The 12,218-nt window shown below is 37.2% G+C and overlaps 1 protein-coding gene across 1 annotated transcript in view; it reads left to right on the top strand.

The window, feature by feature from the left end:
• DIAPH2 (diaphanous related formin 2) overlaps positions 1-12,218 on the top strand; it is a 964,220-nt gene that overhangs the window by 672,850 nt on the left and 279,152 nt on the right. The gene's annotated exons all lie outside the window — the stretch shown is intronic.

Below are 12,218 nucleotides of genomic sequence, written 5' to 3'. Positions count from 1 at the left end.
CTGAGAAGCAGGCAGACTATGGTCTAAGGGGTTGCAAAGAGTCAGACACGACTAAGCAACTGAGCACGCACCATCTTAAGTTTTAAGACCCATTCATTCATTCAGGAAAAAGTTACTCGGTGCCTGCTAATGTGCTAGATACTATTATGGGCTCTAGAGACTCCATAGCACCCAGAACAGATCAAAATTTCTGCCTTTCTAGAACTTATATTCTAGTAAGAAGGAACAAGAAAAAAAATTTTTTTTTCAATTGTAGAGTGTGTCAGCTGATGATTATTGCCATGGGAAAAAGAAAGCAAGAAGGGGGTTGAGGATATGTCAGCATTAGACATAGAGTGGCCAAGGAAGGCTTCCTTGACATGGTGACTTTGAAATAAGGATCTAAATGAAGTAAGTCACGCATATATATATAGAGAAGGAGCATTCCAGGCAGAGACAAGAGCAAGTGCAGAGGCCCTGAGGCAAAAGTATACCTGGTGTGTTCCAGGAAAATTAGTGAGTTCAGGGTGCCTAGAGCAAACTAAATGAGAGGAAGACTAATCAAAGATAAGGGCCTCCTCCCTGAGGGAGGGAATTGTACACCCAAATGATGTAGCGGCCTCATGGGTCATGATAAGGACCTGTTGTTGTTTAGTTGCTAAGTCACGTCCGACTCTTTGCGACCCTGTGCACTGTAGCACATCAGACTCCTCTGTCCATGGGATTTCCCAGGCAAGAATACGGAATGGGTTCCCATTTCCTTTCCATCTCCTGCTTGGCAGCCAGATTCTTTTACTGCTGAACCACCAGAGAAGCCCAAATAAGGACCTGAGCTTTCATTAAAAAGAAAGATGAGACGCTTTTACAAGAAAAAAGACATGCTGTTACCTCAGTTCAGTTGAGCTGCTCAGTCATGTCTGACTCTGTGTGACCCCATGGACTGCAGCACGTCAGGATTCCCTGTCCATCACCAACTCCTGAAGCTTGCTCAAACACGTCCATCGAGTCGGTGATGCCATCCAACCATCTCATCCTCTGTCGTTCCCTTTTCCTCCTGCCTTCAATCTTTCCCAGCATGAGAGTCTTCTCCAGTGAGTCAGTTCTCATCAGGTGGCCAAAGTATTGGAACTTCAGCTTCAGCATCAGTCCTTCTAATGAAATTTCAGGATTGATTTCCTTTAGAATTGACTGGTTGGATCTCCTTGCAGTCCAGTGGACTCTCAAGAGTCTTCTCCAACACCACAGTTCAAAAGCATCAATTCTTTGGTGCTCAGCCTTTTTTATGGTCCAACTCTCACATCCACATACCTAGGCTCTTAGCTAGGTATTGCCAAAATCACTCTTACTGCTGTGTTAAGAACAGACTAACCAGTGTGGCATGTTGCAAGGAGGGAGACCAGATAGGAAGTTATTGAAATAATGCAGATATTAGAGATAATGGTGGCTTTGACTAAGGTTGTATTAATAGAGACTGTGAAAAATGATTAAATACTTGTATATGTCAGTCTGAACTATATGAAATTGCCAATATGTGACCATTTGTGATCAATAGAAGGTATGACTTCTAATATAGTTCTTTCTAATCCTTTGAAGGTAGTATGGATAGAATTTTACTAAAATAAGACAATGGATATATGAAACAGGAGAAGATTCAAGGAACAATCCCAAGGCTTTTGACCTAAGTAGTTAGTAAGAATCGAGTTGCAACTGACTGAGATGATGGGGACCCCAAGGCTGTTAGTTTAATGCCTGCTTGAGCTAATTAGCTTTTGTTCCCAGACATTGAATTGATTTCTGCCAACTATTTTGTTGCTGTATACCAGTGGTCACAAGTAGACACTAGACAATAACATGTATGATTCATTGTAGATCTGTGCTCGTTGATGGCAAAGGTAGCCAAATACTGTTAAACTGATATTAGATCAGCATGATCATCTTCATGTTAGAAGGACAGAGTGTTACTTGTATCTTTTATAAAATGTCATTTAAAATATGTGATTTCAATATTTGGTATCCTCATACCACCTCTTTCAACTTCTATTGTCCTAGCTCATTTTCTTCCTGTTTTATTTTATTTTTTCATGTCTTTCTGTCATTCTAAATTAGTTAGGATTCAGCTAGACTGCTTGTATTGGTCCATACAATGTGGAAAGATTGTCTTTATGTTCTGTGATTAAGTGTGGAAAATAGGACTGTGAAGTAAGGTTACCATTTTGTAAGTCTGCTCTCAGGAAACAATGAAGGTAGATACACACAAGCCCGAGCTGAACAATCTTTATATCTTGACTTACTTGAATGGCCTTGCTAGGAGAATGGTATACATCCAGAAAAGTGAAAGTAAACTTGACCATGTATTTCCTTTAGGTCCATTAAAGATATGAGGCAAGTTCATCAAGAGCAGAATATAACTTTGTGGAAAACCTGTATTGCCGACTTACATTTAAGTCAGAAATTAGCAAACATTACTACCTATTTGTCAAGAGTGCTGATAATATACTTTTTAAAGGAGTCATAGTATTTGTCTAGGGCAAGTTAAAGATAAGGATCTATCAGATGGCCTGACGTTATCTTTTTGCTTGACTAGCAGTCTCTGTGATACATATCTTTGTCTATTATGGGGGTTGATTTCTTCTGCATATGAATTTACAAGGTAAAAAATAGAATTGGACTGAAAAAGTGTTAGAGGCTTTAGAGGAATACTTATATGTATCATTTAGTATGTCCTAATTTAGAAACCATAAAAGCTGTTTGCTTGAGCTACATCTTCAAGATAGCATGTTGTGTATTAACATAAGCGGTGCCCCAAGTTGTTGGAAGGCAGACTTGGTTTTGTTGCTGGGAAATGTTACAGTTGAAGCAATCCTTAGCAGCAAATTGGCCCACATCTTTAACAATTTTTTTCCCTTAGAAAAGTATGAGAACCAATATTCTACCTTTAGTATAGAAACCTACCTTTAATATATCACTGTTGACTCTATGCTTAATTTTATTTATCATTCTCTCCTTTTTATTAAACTCTCATCCGTCTTTCCTCTGCCCTTAAAGACCCAGTAAGGAAGATAAAACAAGTGCACAAATAAAACAAGAAATGTGACATGATGTGATGTAACAGATATTTTTATATTTTAAATCCTGTTTTTACTGGAAATTAGCTTGTAAGTAGATGTAAATTACATGGTTTTATGATTCAATGCAATTGTTTCTCAAAGTGTGTTCCAAGGTGTCCTAGGGATATCTCCCAAGAGACACTGGAGGTTGTTGATGATATGGAGACCTTACTGCCCTCCACTTCCATCCCCCTACACACATCCTCACACAGAGAAGTTCCATTTTTATCTGTTTTATGTTTTTATGTAAGTAAGGCTGTGTGAAATGAAAGCATTCTTTGGATTAAAGAATTTTTTAAACCATGCTGCTGCTGGCTTTAGTAAAATAACATGATATTTGGTTTGATATAAGAGAATTCTGGATGGAAATTTCCATTCTGCCCTTAGATGATGCTTATATCGTCTATCAGCAAAACCCTCTGCAGAAGTTTCTCAATTGTCATGATCAAATGAACGACTTTTGACAGTGCCTGTTGCAGTGGATGGCAAACATTTAATTAAAAGAATGTGGATTCTATTCAACTATTTTGTTATCATGGGTCTTTTTTAAGAAAATTGGGAAAAACACATCACATATTTCTTGTGATGATGATGATTGATTTCATGTCTAAGTTTCTTCATGTGAATTTGCCTAAATAACCAGCTGGCATCCATTAAACTCTCTACTTATATTTGTTTCTGATCCCCACAATCAGATAAACATTTCAATTACACTTGATTCCGTGGTGTTTTATCTTTTAAATTGTACAGAATTTGGAGCTCTAGATCAGAGGATCCCCAAATTTTGCTCTCTGTGAAGAGATGTCAGACCCCTTAGCTCTTGAGGTAGCCAGTGTCCTTGATCCTGTTGCCTTAGTATGTGAGCAGCCTCATATATTTACCCTGGGATGCCAGACATATATTATCATTTCTTAAATATATCACAATATATAAATTGTATAAAGATGAACAGCGGAAGGAAATGGTCCTTCTCTTTCCTTTCCTCTTTTTTTACCTTCCCCTCTGTTCCTTCTTTTTTCATTTTCTTGTCATCAAACCCCCTGCTTTATAAAGACCAAAGAAACACTAGGAGACTAGGGGTAGGGAGCACAGTCAATTTGATGAAGGCAAGAGAGTCCAGTACTTTTTTCTGGACCTCAAGCCCTATTTAGATAAACTTTATTTACACATTAAGAAGAAAAAATATATTTTGACAAGTTGACTTCCTTCCCTCTGGGTTTTTACTTGCCTCAAGCAAAATCTGCAACACTCATGTGTAGATGGGGCAAATGTGTTTACGTGTTGGGGTCCATACCAAATGAAAAAGTTAGATGTGCTCTAGCTTTCATAATGGGAACAGCACGAATTGAAAGAGAAAGGTAATAAAAACCAGTGCAGGGTGTCTAGGCAAGATGAGAAAGCAAATTGCTTCAAATATGAATTACAGAATGACTCTCATAGTGTTCCTATTATTTTCTGAAAATTCAGGATGGCTTTATGTTGAGCTTGAACCAGAAGGATTCTGTGTCCATTCTGGGTGTAATCTGTAAGAAATGAACTAAAACAGGTGAACATGTTAAAATGTCATCATTTGTTTTACAGCCTAGCCACCACTTTTCTGATTGCAAAACGAGTCCTTCAGTCATGTCCATTGTTTGTCAGTAGTTCTTATGATTAACTTCCTTATACTTAGATAACTTATTAAAAATATTTTAAAATAAGAGGTTCAAGGACATTTTTTAATGCCTTTTACCTTCTCTTGCCTAGTGAGTGAAAGGCGAAATTCAGACTTGAATATCATTTTTCTTTCTTAGGAATAATTGTTCATTTTTTAGTTGTTTATAAACATGATGCTCTTGCACTGCCTATTAGCTGATGATAATTCAAGTTAAGTCAGCCATATGTTAAAACTCATACACTGATTTGACGGGAGAAATATTGGTATTAACACCAAACCTCAGTGAACCTGAACTTAGAGATATGAGTCTTTTGTGAACATATATATTTGACTAATAATGCTAGAGGAAAATTAGTGGAATCAGGGAATATTACACTTTGCATTTGCAAGAAAATGAGATACTGGTACTATTGTTCATATGCATAAATGTGACTGAGGGAATGATAATTACCTGTACCCCTTTCTACTTTAAGAACCAGTGTATCCTGGCCTTGTCAGTGATTGTAGTCATTCCACTGTTACTGATTACAGTTTTTAGCATGTCAAATCATCACCAATGTCTTAAACATCACCCATAATTGGAGAAAGGATAGTGGTAAAACTATAGAAACATTTAGTGCAGATAAAATTGCTCTATTGTATTATTAGTAGAATCAGAAATACAGAATGCTTTCTCAGAAGGACTCAAACATGAAAGAATCTTCAATAAACAACAGCAGTTGTATTTTTCCCCTTCTAAGGAAAAGATCAGATTAAAAATCTTATCTTTTGATACAGTCCTCAAAACACTCTTTTTTTAAATAATTTTCTTTCAATCCAGAATGTTGAGCATAACTGTTTTCCACTCATAATCTTAAGAATTTTCTAAAATTTATGAGTAAACAGGTTATACAGTGAGGGAAAAGAAAGTTGTACAAAACTTGATATGGAATTTGCTTGTTTCTCCAGCTAGACTTGATGTTTCCTATCTCAATCCTTCAAGTAAGAAGTTTTAGTCTGTTTTCCATGCCCACTCCATGGCAATGTAGAGATTTTAGGGTATATTCACACAAAAGATATAATAGATCGAGTTTGGAAAAAAGACTGTCTTTCTACTCCAATTGGAAAGATTTAGCTCTTTTAAGGTCATCAGAACCTTAAAACCTCTGTAAGGTAAAAGTCTCATAATATGGTTTCAAAAAAGTATTAGTCCCTAGTATAACGTTTGGGACGTAGTAAGCATTCAACACATCACCCATGTTCCTAATGATACACATTTAAATATATTCTTTGAAAGTTATTGTTTCTGCTAAGAGACACATTATTTTCTAGCAACAACAACAAAGCCTATTTATTTGTTTTTGTGGAATATTCAAACCATAAATATTTAAACAGCCTAAGGGACCGTATGTTTGAGTGTTACCTCTGGAGTAACCAACCTTGCAGGTTTTGCCAAACACCACAGGGTTTCCACAGACACGGGACTCTCGGTGCTAAAAATTGAGAAGTTCCAGGAAAACTTGAGCAAATTGGTTACCCTCAAAAGTATTTCTCAAGTTGAGGTTACACTGTATGTAGGTCAATCTGAGCTTTTGGATAATTTCTTACATTAAAACCTGAGAGTCCAACAAAGGTCCTTCCTTTTACTTGAAATATATAACATTATATTCATCCTAGAAGGAGTAAAAATAAGAGTATAAAGGTTATTTTCATTAAAGGCTAGATCTTTAACTTCAAATGCTATTACTAGAGATTTTATTACTACTTCATTTAATATTTATGCGTCTACTTTGATTGTCAGTTATCCTTTATGACATCATTTATAAGATGACTGAATAGAAGCACATTTTCTAAGCTGAACTATTTAGAATAACATTAAACAATTCTTTAATAGCTGGAAATTTGAATAGAGAGTGCTTGATGGAGAATTAACCTCCGAATCATGTTATATACTAGGAAACTAGGGTTACATTTGCAGTGGTGTGGCAACAAATTTAAGGATTAAGTGTCTAGTAGAACTTCATAACCTGTCTCATTTTATGTATGTCAGAGATCAAAGTATGTCATGTGAAAGATTGCATTACTATGCACTTCAAATCTGAAATAATGCAAGTAGCATGTAATATTTGCTGCTGCTGCTGCTAAGTTGCTTCAGTCGTATCCGACTCTGTGTGACCCTGTAGACGGCAGCCCACCAGGCTCCGTCATCCCTGGGATTCTCCAGGCAAGAACACTGGAGTGGGTTGCCATTTCCTTCTCCAATGCATGAAAGTGAAAAGTCAAAGTGAAGTCGCTCTGTCATGTCTGACTCTTCGCGACCCCATGGACTGCAGCCCACCAGGCTCCTCCATCCATGGGATTGTCCAGGCAAGAGTACTGGAGTGGGTTACCATTGCCTTCTCTGATATAACATTTAGAGGTTATCATAACCCCAAGCATGCAACAAAATGTGTCTAACTATCATCAGTGTACCCTGATTTCTCCTAAGTTTTGTGTGCTTTTAGAATATTGCCATTGTAGAATAAATAATATTAGTTAAAAGAACTTTATATAATTCTAATCCTATTCACATACACATATGCTTATCTGTATATTCACATACAGGGCTTCCCTGGTTGCTCAGTGGTAAAGAATATGCCTGCAATGCTGGAGACACGGGTTCAATCCCTGGGTTGGGAAGATTCCTTGGAGAAGGAAATGGTAACTCACCCTAATGTTCTTGCCTGGGAAATCCCATGGACAAAGGAGCCTGGCCGGCTACAGTCCATAGGATTGCAAAAACGTCGGCAACTAAACACACATGCATATTCACATACATGCTGCAGTCCATGGAGTCACAGTCAGACACGACTTCGTGACTGAACAACAACAGCATATTCACATACACTGACATATTTGTGTGCTTCAAATGGCCACTTGCCAGATCTTTAAAGTTGCCTTCAAATATCGGTTGAAAATCAGACTGGAAATTGTTTTGATTTTATGCATACTCAAATAAATGACATGCTAATTTATACCTTTAGAAATATATCTGCACATAGTATAATTTGGAAAAACACAATTATGTTAAAGTATTTGGATTATCAAATGGTAGTGTCACATACAAAAACCAACAGCAGTAGAATTGAGCACTATAAGTAAATTTTAATATATACATCAAACATATATCCCTCTGTATCTAATGAAACTACATTGTTTATATTTGTCACTTTGGAGACCCTTTTGAAAATAGTAAAAGTGTACTTTCAGAACAGACAATAGTCTGAATCGCTTGTGGATTGGAGCCAGTGTTCTCCTGAGTTTATTCTTATTAGTTTTAATGCAATTAAATTGTATTTAGACACCTAATAATATTATTCATGGCACATTTCTGTAAGTTTAAGCATGCAATTCTTTGGGGAGAGCAAAAAAGAAATAAAATTTATTTAGTCAGTTACAGGGGAAGCTGCACATAGGATATAGAAGGGGCGATGCTAAAAGGAAAGGAAGTGAGCACAGGGAAATGCCATATTTTTAATTACTTCCAAAGGGTACTGGTATATGTTTTATAACTGTTCATCTCTGTTTTTATGAAGTGCTGACTCTTCGAAGCACAAAATTACATGTGTGTGCCTGAAGGCATATGGAAAGAAAACACACCAGAACTTATCACTGACTCTTAGGCACTAACTAGTTTAATATGTACAGTTTGGAGAGATCTGGGAGTCCAGCACATCTACTGATTTTGATTAGTTTTTCAAGAAGAAGAAACAACATTTTCAATAGAAAACCTACCCCTGAAAATTTGTTACATTAGAGATGATGCTTTGAGATTTTCTTCCTAACTGAAAAATAGGTTGTTAATACCAAAAGGTCATTTGCAACTCTAGATTTTGCTGTGAACTATGATATACCTTTGCAAACAGAAATCTTTTAACATTGACTCTAATTTTTTCCCCAGCGCTTATAAAGCAACTACAGAGAGGCTTTTTCAAATAACTTATATGTATAATTCTAAAATTTGTCCCTCAGTTGTGTATTCAATATCTTAATGCTATAATTTGACTTTACTAATAACCAACTTTAAGGGAAACAATAACACTTTGGTGACTAGAGATGATTCTGCTTTTAAAAACATATTTAAAGAAAACCAGTGTTTTGCTGGTAATTCAAAGACTTCCATGATATTCCCTTTTGGGAAGCCACTTCCTCTAATGGTTCTGGCAAGAGTCCAGATGGGGGCTTATAGAATAGGGATGCATTGTTTATTTCTATATCGAAAGCTATAATCAAAGGAACAAATACCTCGTGTAGCTAAAAGTCAGATGTACCATTTAATATTTTCATATAGCAACTGCACTGTCATTTCATATAAAATTCCTTTCATTAACTATAGAAAACAGTACCTGTCTGACAGGTTTTGAATGTCCTTCTTTTAACTATAAAAGTAAACAGTAGAGAAATCTCATATTTCTAGTACTTTTTAGGATAAATTTGCAAAAAGAGACAGGAAAAAAGAGAAACTCCTTTATAGTTTACTAACATTAAATAAAATCTTTGAAGAGAATGTCACAGTGATAAGAAAGCATCATAAGATCAGTAAAATGACAAAACAGTCAACCCCATGTTCACAGTAGATATAATCAACTAGTCAATAAAGTTTTTTTTAAATCTGTCTTTTACAATTTTTTGTTTTGCTTTTCATCTCTTGAATTTTTTTTTAATGATAACATCTCCATTTTTGTTCTTGGTGTTTTTCTATGTAACCTAACAGACATATTTTGATAGTCTATGCTGCTGCTGCTAAGTCACTTCAGTCGTGTCCGACTCTGTGCGACCCCATAGATGGCAGCCCACCAGGCTCCTCTATCCCTGGGATTCTCCAGGCAAGAATACTGGAGTGGGTTGCCATTTCCTTCTCTAATGCATACATGAATGCTAAGTCACTTCAGTCGTGTCCAACTCTGTGTGACCCCATGGACAGCAGCCCACCAGGCTCCCCTATCCCCGGGATTCTCCGGGCAAGAGTACTGGAGTGGGATGCCATTTCCTTCTCCATTGATAGTCTATAGTCAAACACAAAGGTTTGAGAGATCTAGAGGAACTGCAGTATAAAAGGCCTGTGTAGCTTAAGACTTAGGAACATATTGATGTCCAGAGTAAAACACCACTGATCAGCTCTTCCTATGCTCTCCAGGCAGTGATGACTTAAACCATCTATACAAGACTATAGAAGCACACTGTTTTTCTTAAACACATATTGCTCACCTTAAAGTTTAAAGAGAGTAACTCCAGTGATGGATCACTATTTACGCACATGGCTATAGATGAAGAGGTAAGTGGACAAGCCACAGCATCCTCTTCATACATGTGAATGGTGAGCTAGCTCTTCTGTTGTTTATAATGTATCTTCTTAGTACAGGGCCTGCCTCAGCAGCCCTGCTTCTTAGAGATATCAATACATTTGATAGCATTGCTCCAGGAGAGAAAATACATATAAACATCTTCAGAAATATAGGATCATCTGGTTAGAATTACTTTTAGTGGCCACATGGAATATTAGTAGTTCATTGTTAATACGAAGGCAGTGGCACCCCACTCCAGTAACCTTTGGCCTGGAGAATCCCATGGATGGAGGAGCCTGGTGGGCTGCAGTCCATGGGGTCGCTAAGAGTCAGACACAACTGAGCAGCTTCACTTTGACTTTTCACTTTCATGCATTGGAGAAGGAAATGGTAACCCACTCCAGTGTTCTTGCCTGGAGAACCCCAGGGACGGGGGAGCCTGGTGGGCTGCCGTCTATGGGGTCGCACAGAGTCGGACACGACTGAAGCAATTTAGCAGCAGCAGCAGCAACATCGTTAATACAGAGAGCAGAAAAAGACATTATATTGGAATGAACAACAGTGGTGCAGTCACTTAGATGTCTTAGGCAAAATAAGTTTTGTGTTGCTTAGGTTTTCTTCCTAATGTCACGTTAGGTATTTTAGGCCTGGTGCCTGGTTTTCAATTCTTGCTAAATATTTCTTCATGCACACTTCTACGGGGCCTCATTTTAACAGGATCTTCTTTATTAGATCTATGTCATTTGGGCATTGTTTCTGTTCTTTAATTTAGTGAAGGGAAAGTTAGTGATTTTATTCTTTGGAGTTGAACATCTTTGTGAATTTAAATGTACATCATATAGAAGACTAATAGAAGCTTCTTTTTTAAAGATGGTCAAATACAAATTGAAAGCAACTACCATCTGTACAAAGTTTTTCATAAAAATCATTGAATGAAGGAACAAAAGCATGTCATTGTATATACTAACCTTTCTTTATGCATTATCCAATACATAGGCATCCAGTACAATGACATTTCAAAAGATTCACAGTGAGTAGCATATGGAATACCCCATTAACACTGATTAGATTTAATAATGTTTGTATCACTGTTTGGGAACATGTACAAGGGATGCGACAGCCATGTATTATTAACATCAAAATAACTTAGAAGAAAAATTCCTAATTAAAGCAAGACTGATTGAGAAACTTAGCAAAATTGCAGCCAGAAATAAACACCTACCCACCTGCCCGAGACTTGGGACTTTCTTTCATGCATACAAAACAGTCTTGCTTCCTAGGGCTGTGAGATGGCTGCTATGAAAATTATAATGTGCTGTGACAGTACCATTTTCAGCTTGTCCAGAATGGCATGAAACCTAGTCTCAGAAGGACAACATTGCTGCTTGAGTTAAGGTTTCAGCAAACTGGCTTCAAAGGAAAGCAAGATGGGGTCCAGAGTTGTGCTGAGCTGTGCTTGGCAAATATGCATATATTAAGCTCAGCATCACAATAATGGACTCACTCATGGACTGCCATGGCAATTGATACCCACCTGTCCTGGGGAGCAATGTATGTAGTGCTTTTGTGTTTTCATAGAAGAGGTCTCTGTGCTATGTTCACTGGGTCATTTCTGGAAAAGGGAAGCACCAGCAGATTAAATGAGAGAAGGAGGTTGTTTCATTGGACGATTTGAAAATCTAGTTGGGAAGAATTCCCACCACTTACAAACGAAACAGTTATACTATAATTTCTGTGCCTGCATTCTGAAATATAAGAATGTTCACAAGATACTTTTATGAACAAGTATCTGCAGGCTTTGGAAATTTCTTTGTTATCTATTTAATCCTTTTTCAAAGTTGACATTTCCCTTATACTGGGTTGGCCAAAAAGTTTGGATTTTTCCACAACATCGTATAGGAAAACCTGAATGAACTTTTTGGCCAACCCAATACTGACATTGCCTTTTTAAATAGAATTTTTCATATCCTACCCAAAATTCCATTTAATTAATTCCTTATTAATTCATCTGAAAGCAAAGAATAACCCTCCAGAACCAATCATTTTTCTTCCCTGTTGTTAGCCTGGGGCCTACTTTTTTCGTTTTGTTCAGTTCAGTCCAGTCACTCAGTCGTGTCCGACTCTTTGCGACCCGATGAATGCCAGGCCTCCCTGTCCATCACCAACTCCTGG

Source organism: Dama dama, chromosome X (genome assembly GCF_033118175.1).
Source record: "Dama dama isolate Ldn47 chromosome X, ASM3311817v1, whole genome shotgun sequence".
In the NCBI taxonomy this organism is placed as follows: Eukaryota; Metazoa; Chordata; class Mammalia; order Artiodactyla; family Cervidae; genus Dama; species Dama dama.
The sequence above is the reverse complement of the archived record's forward strand: the minus strand, read 5'-3'. Positions and strand labels throughout refer to the sequence as shown.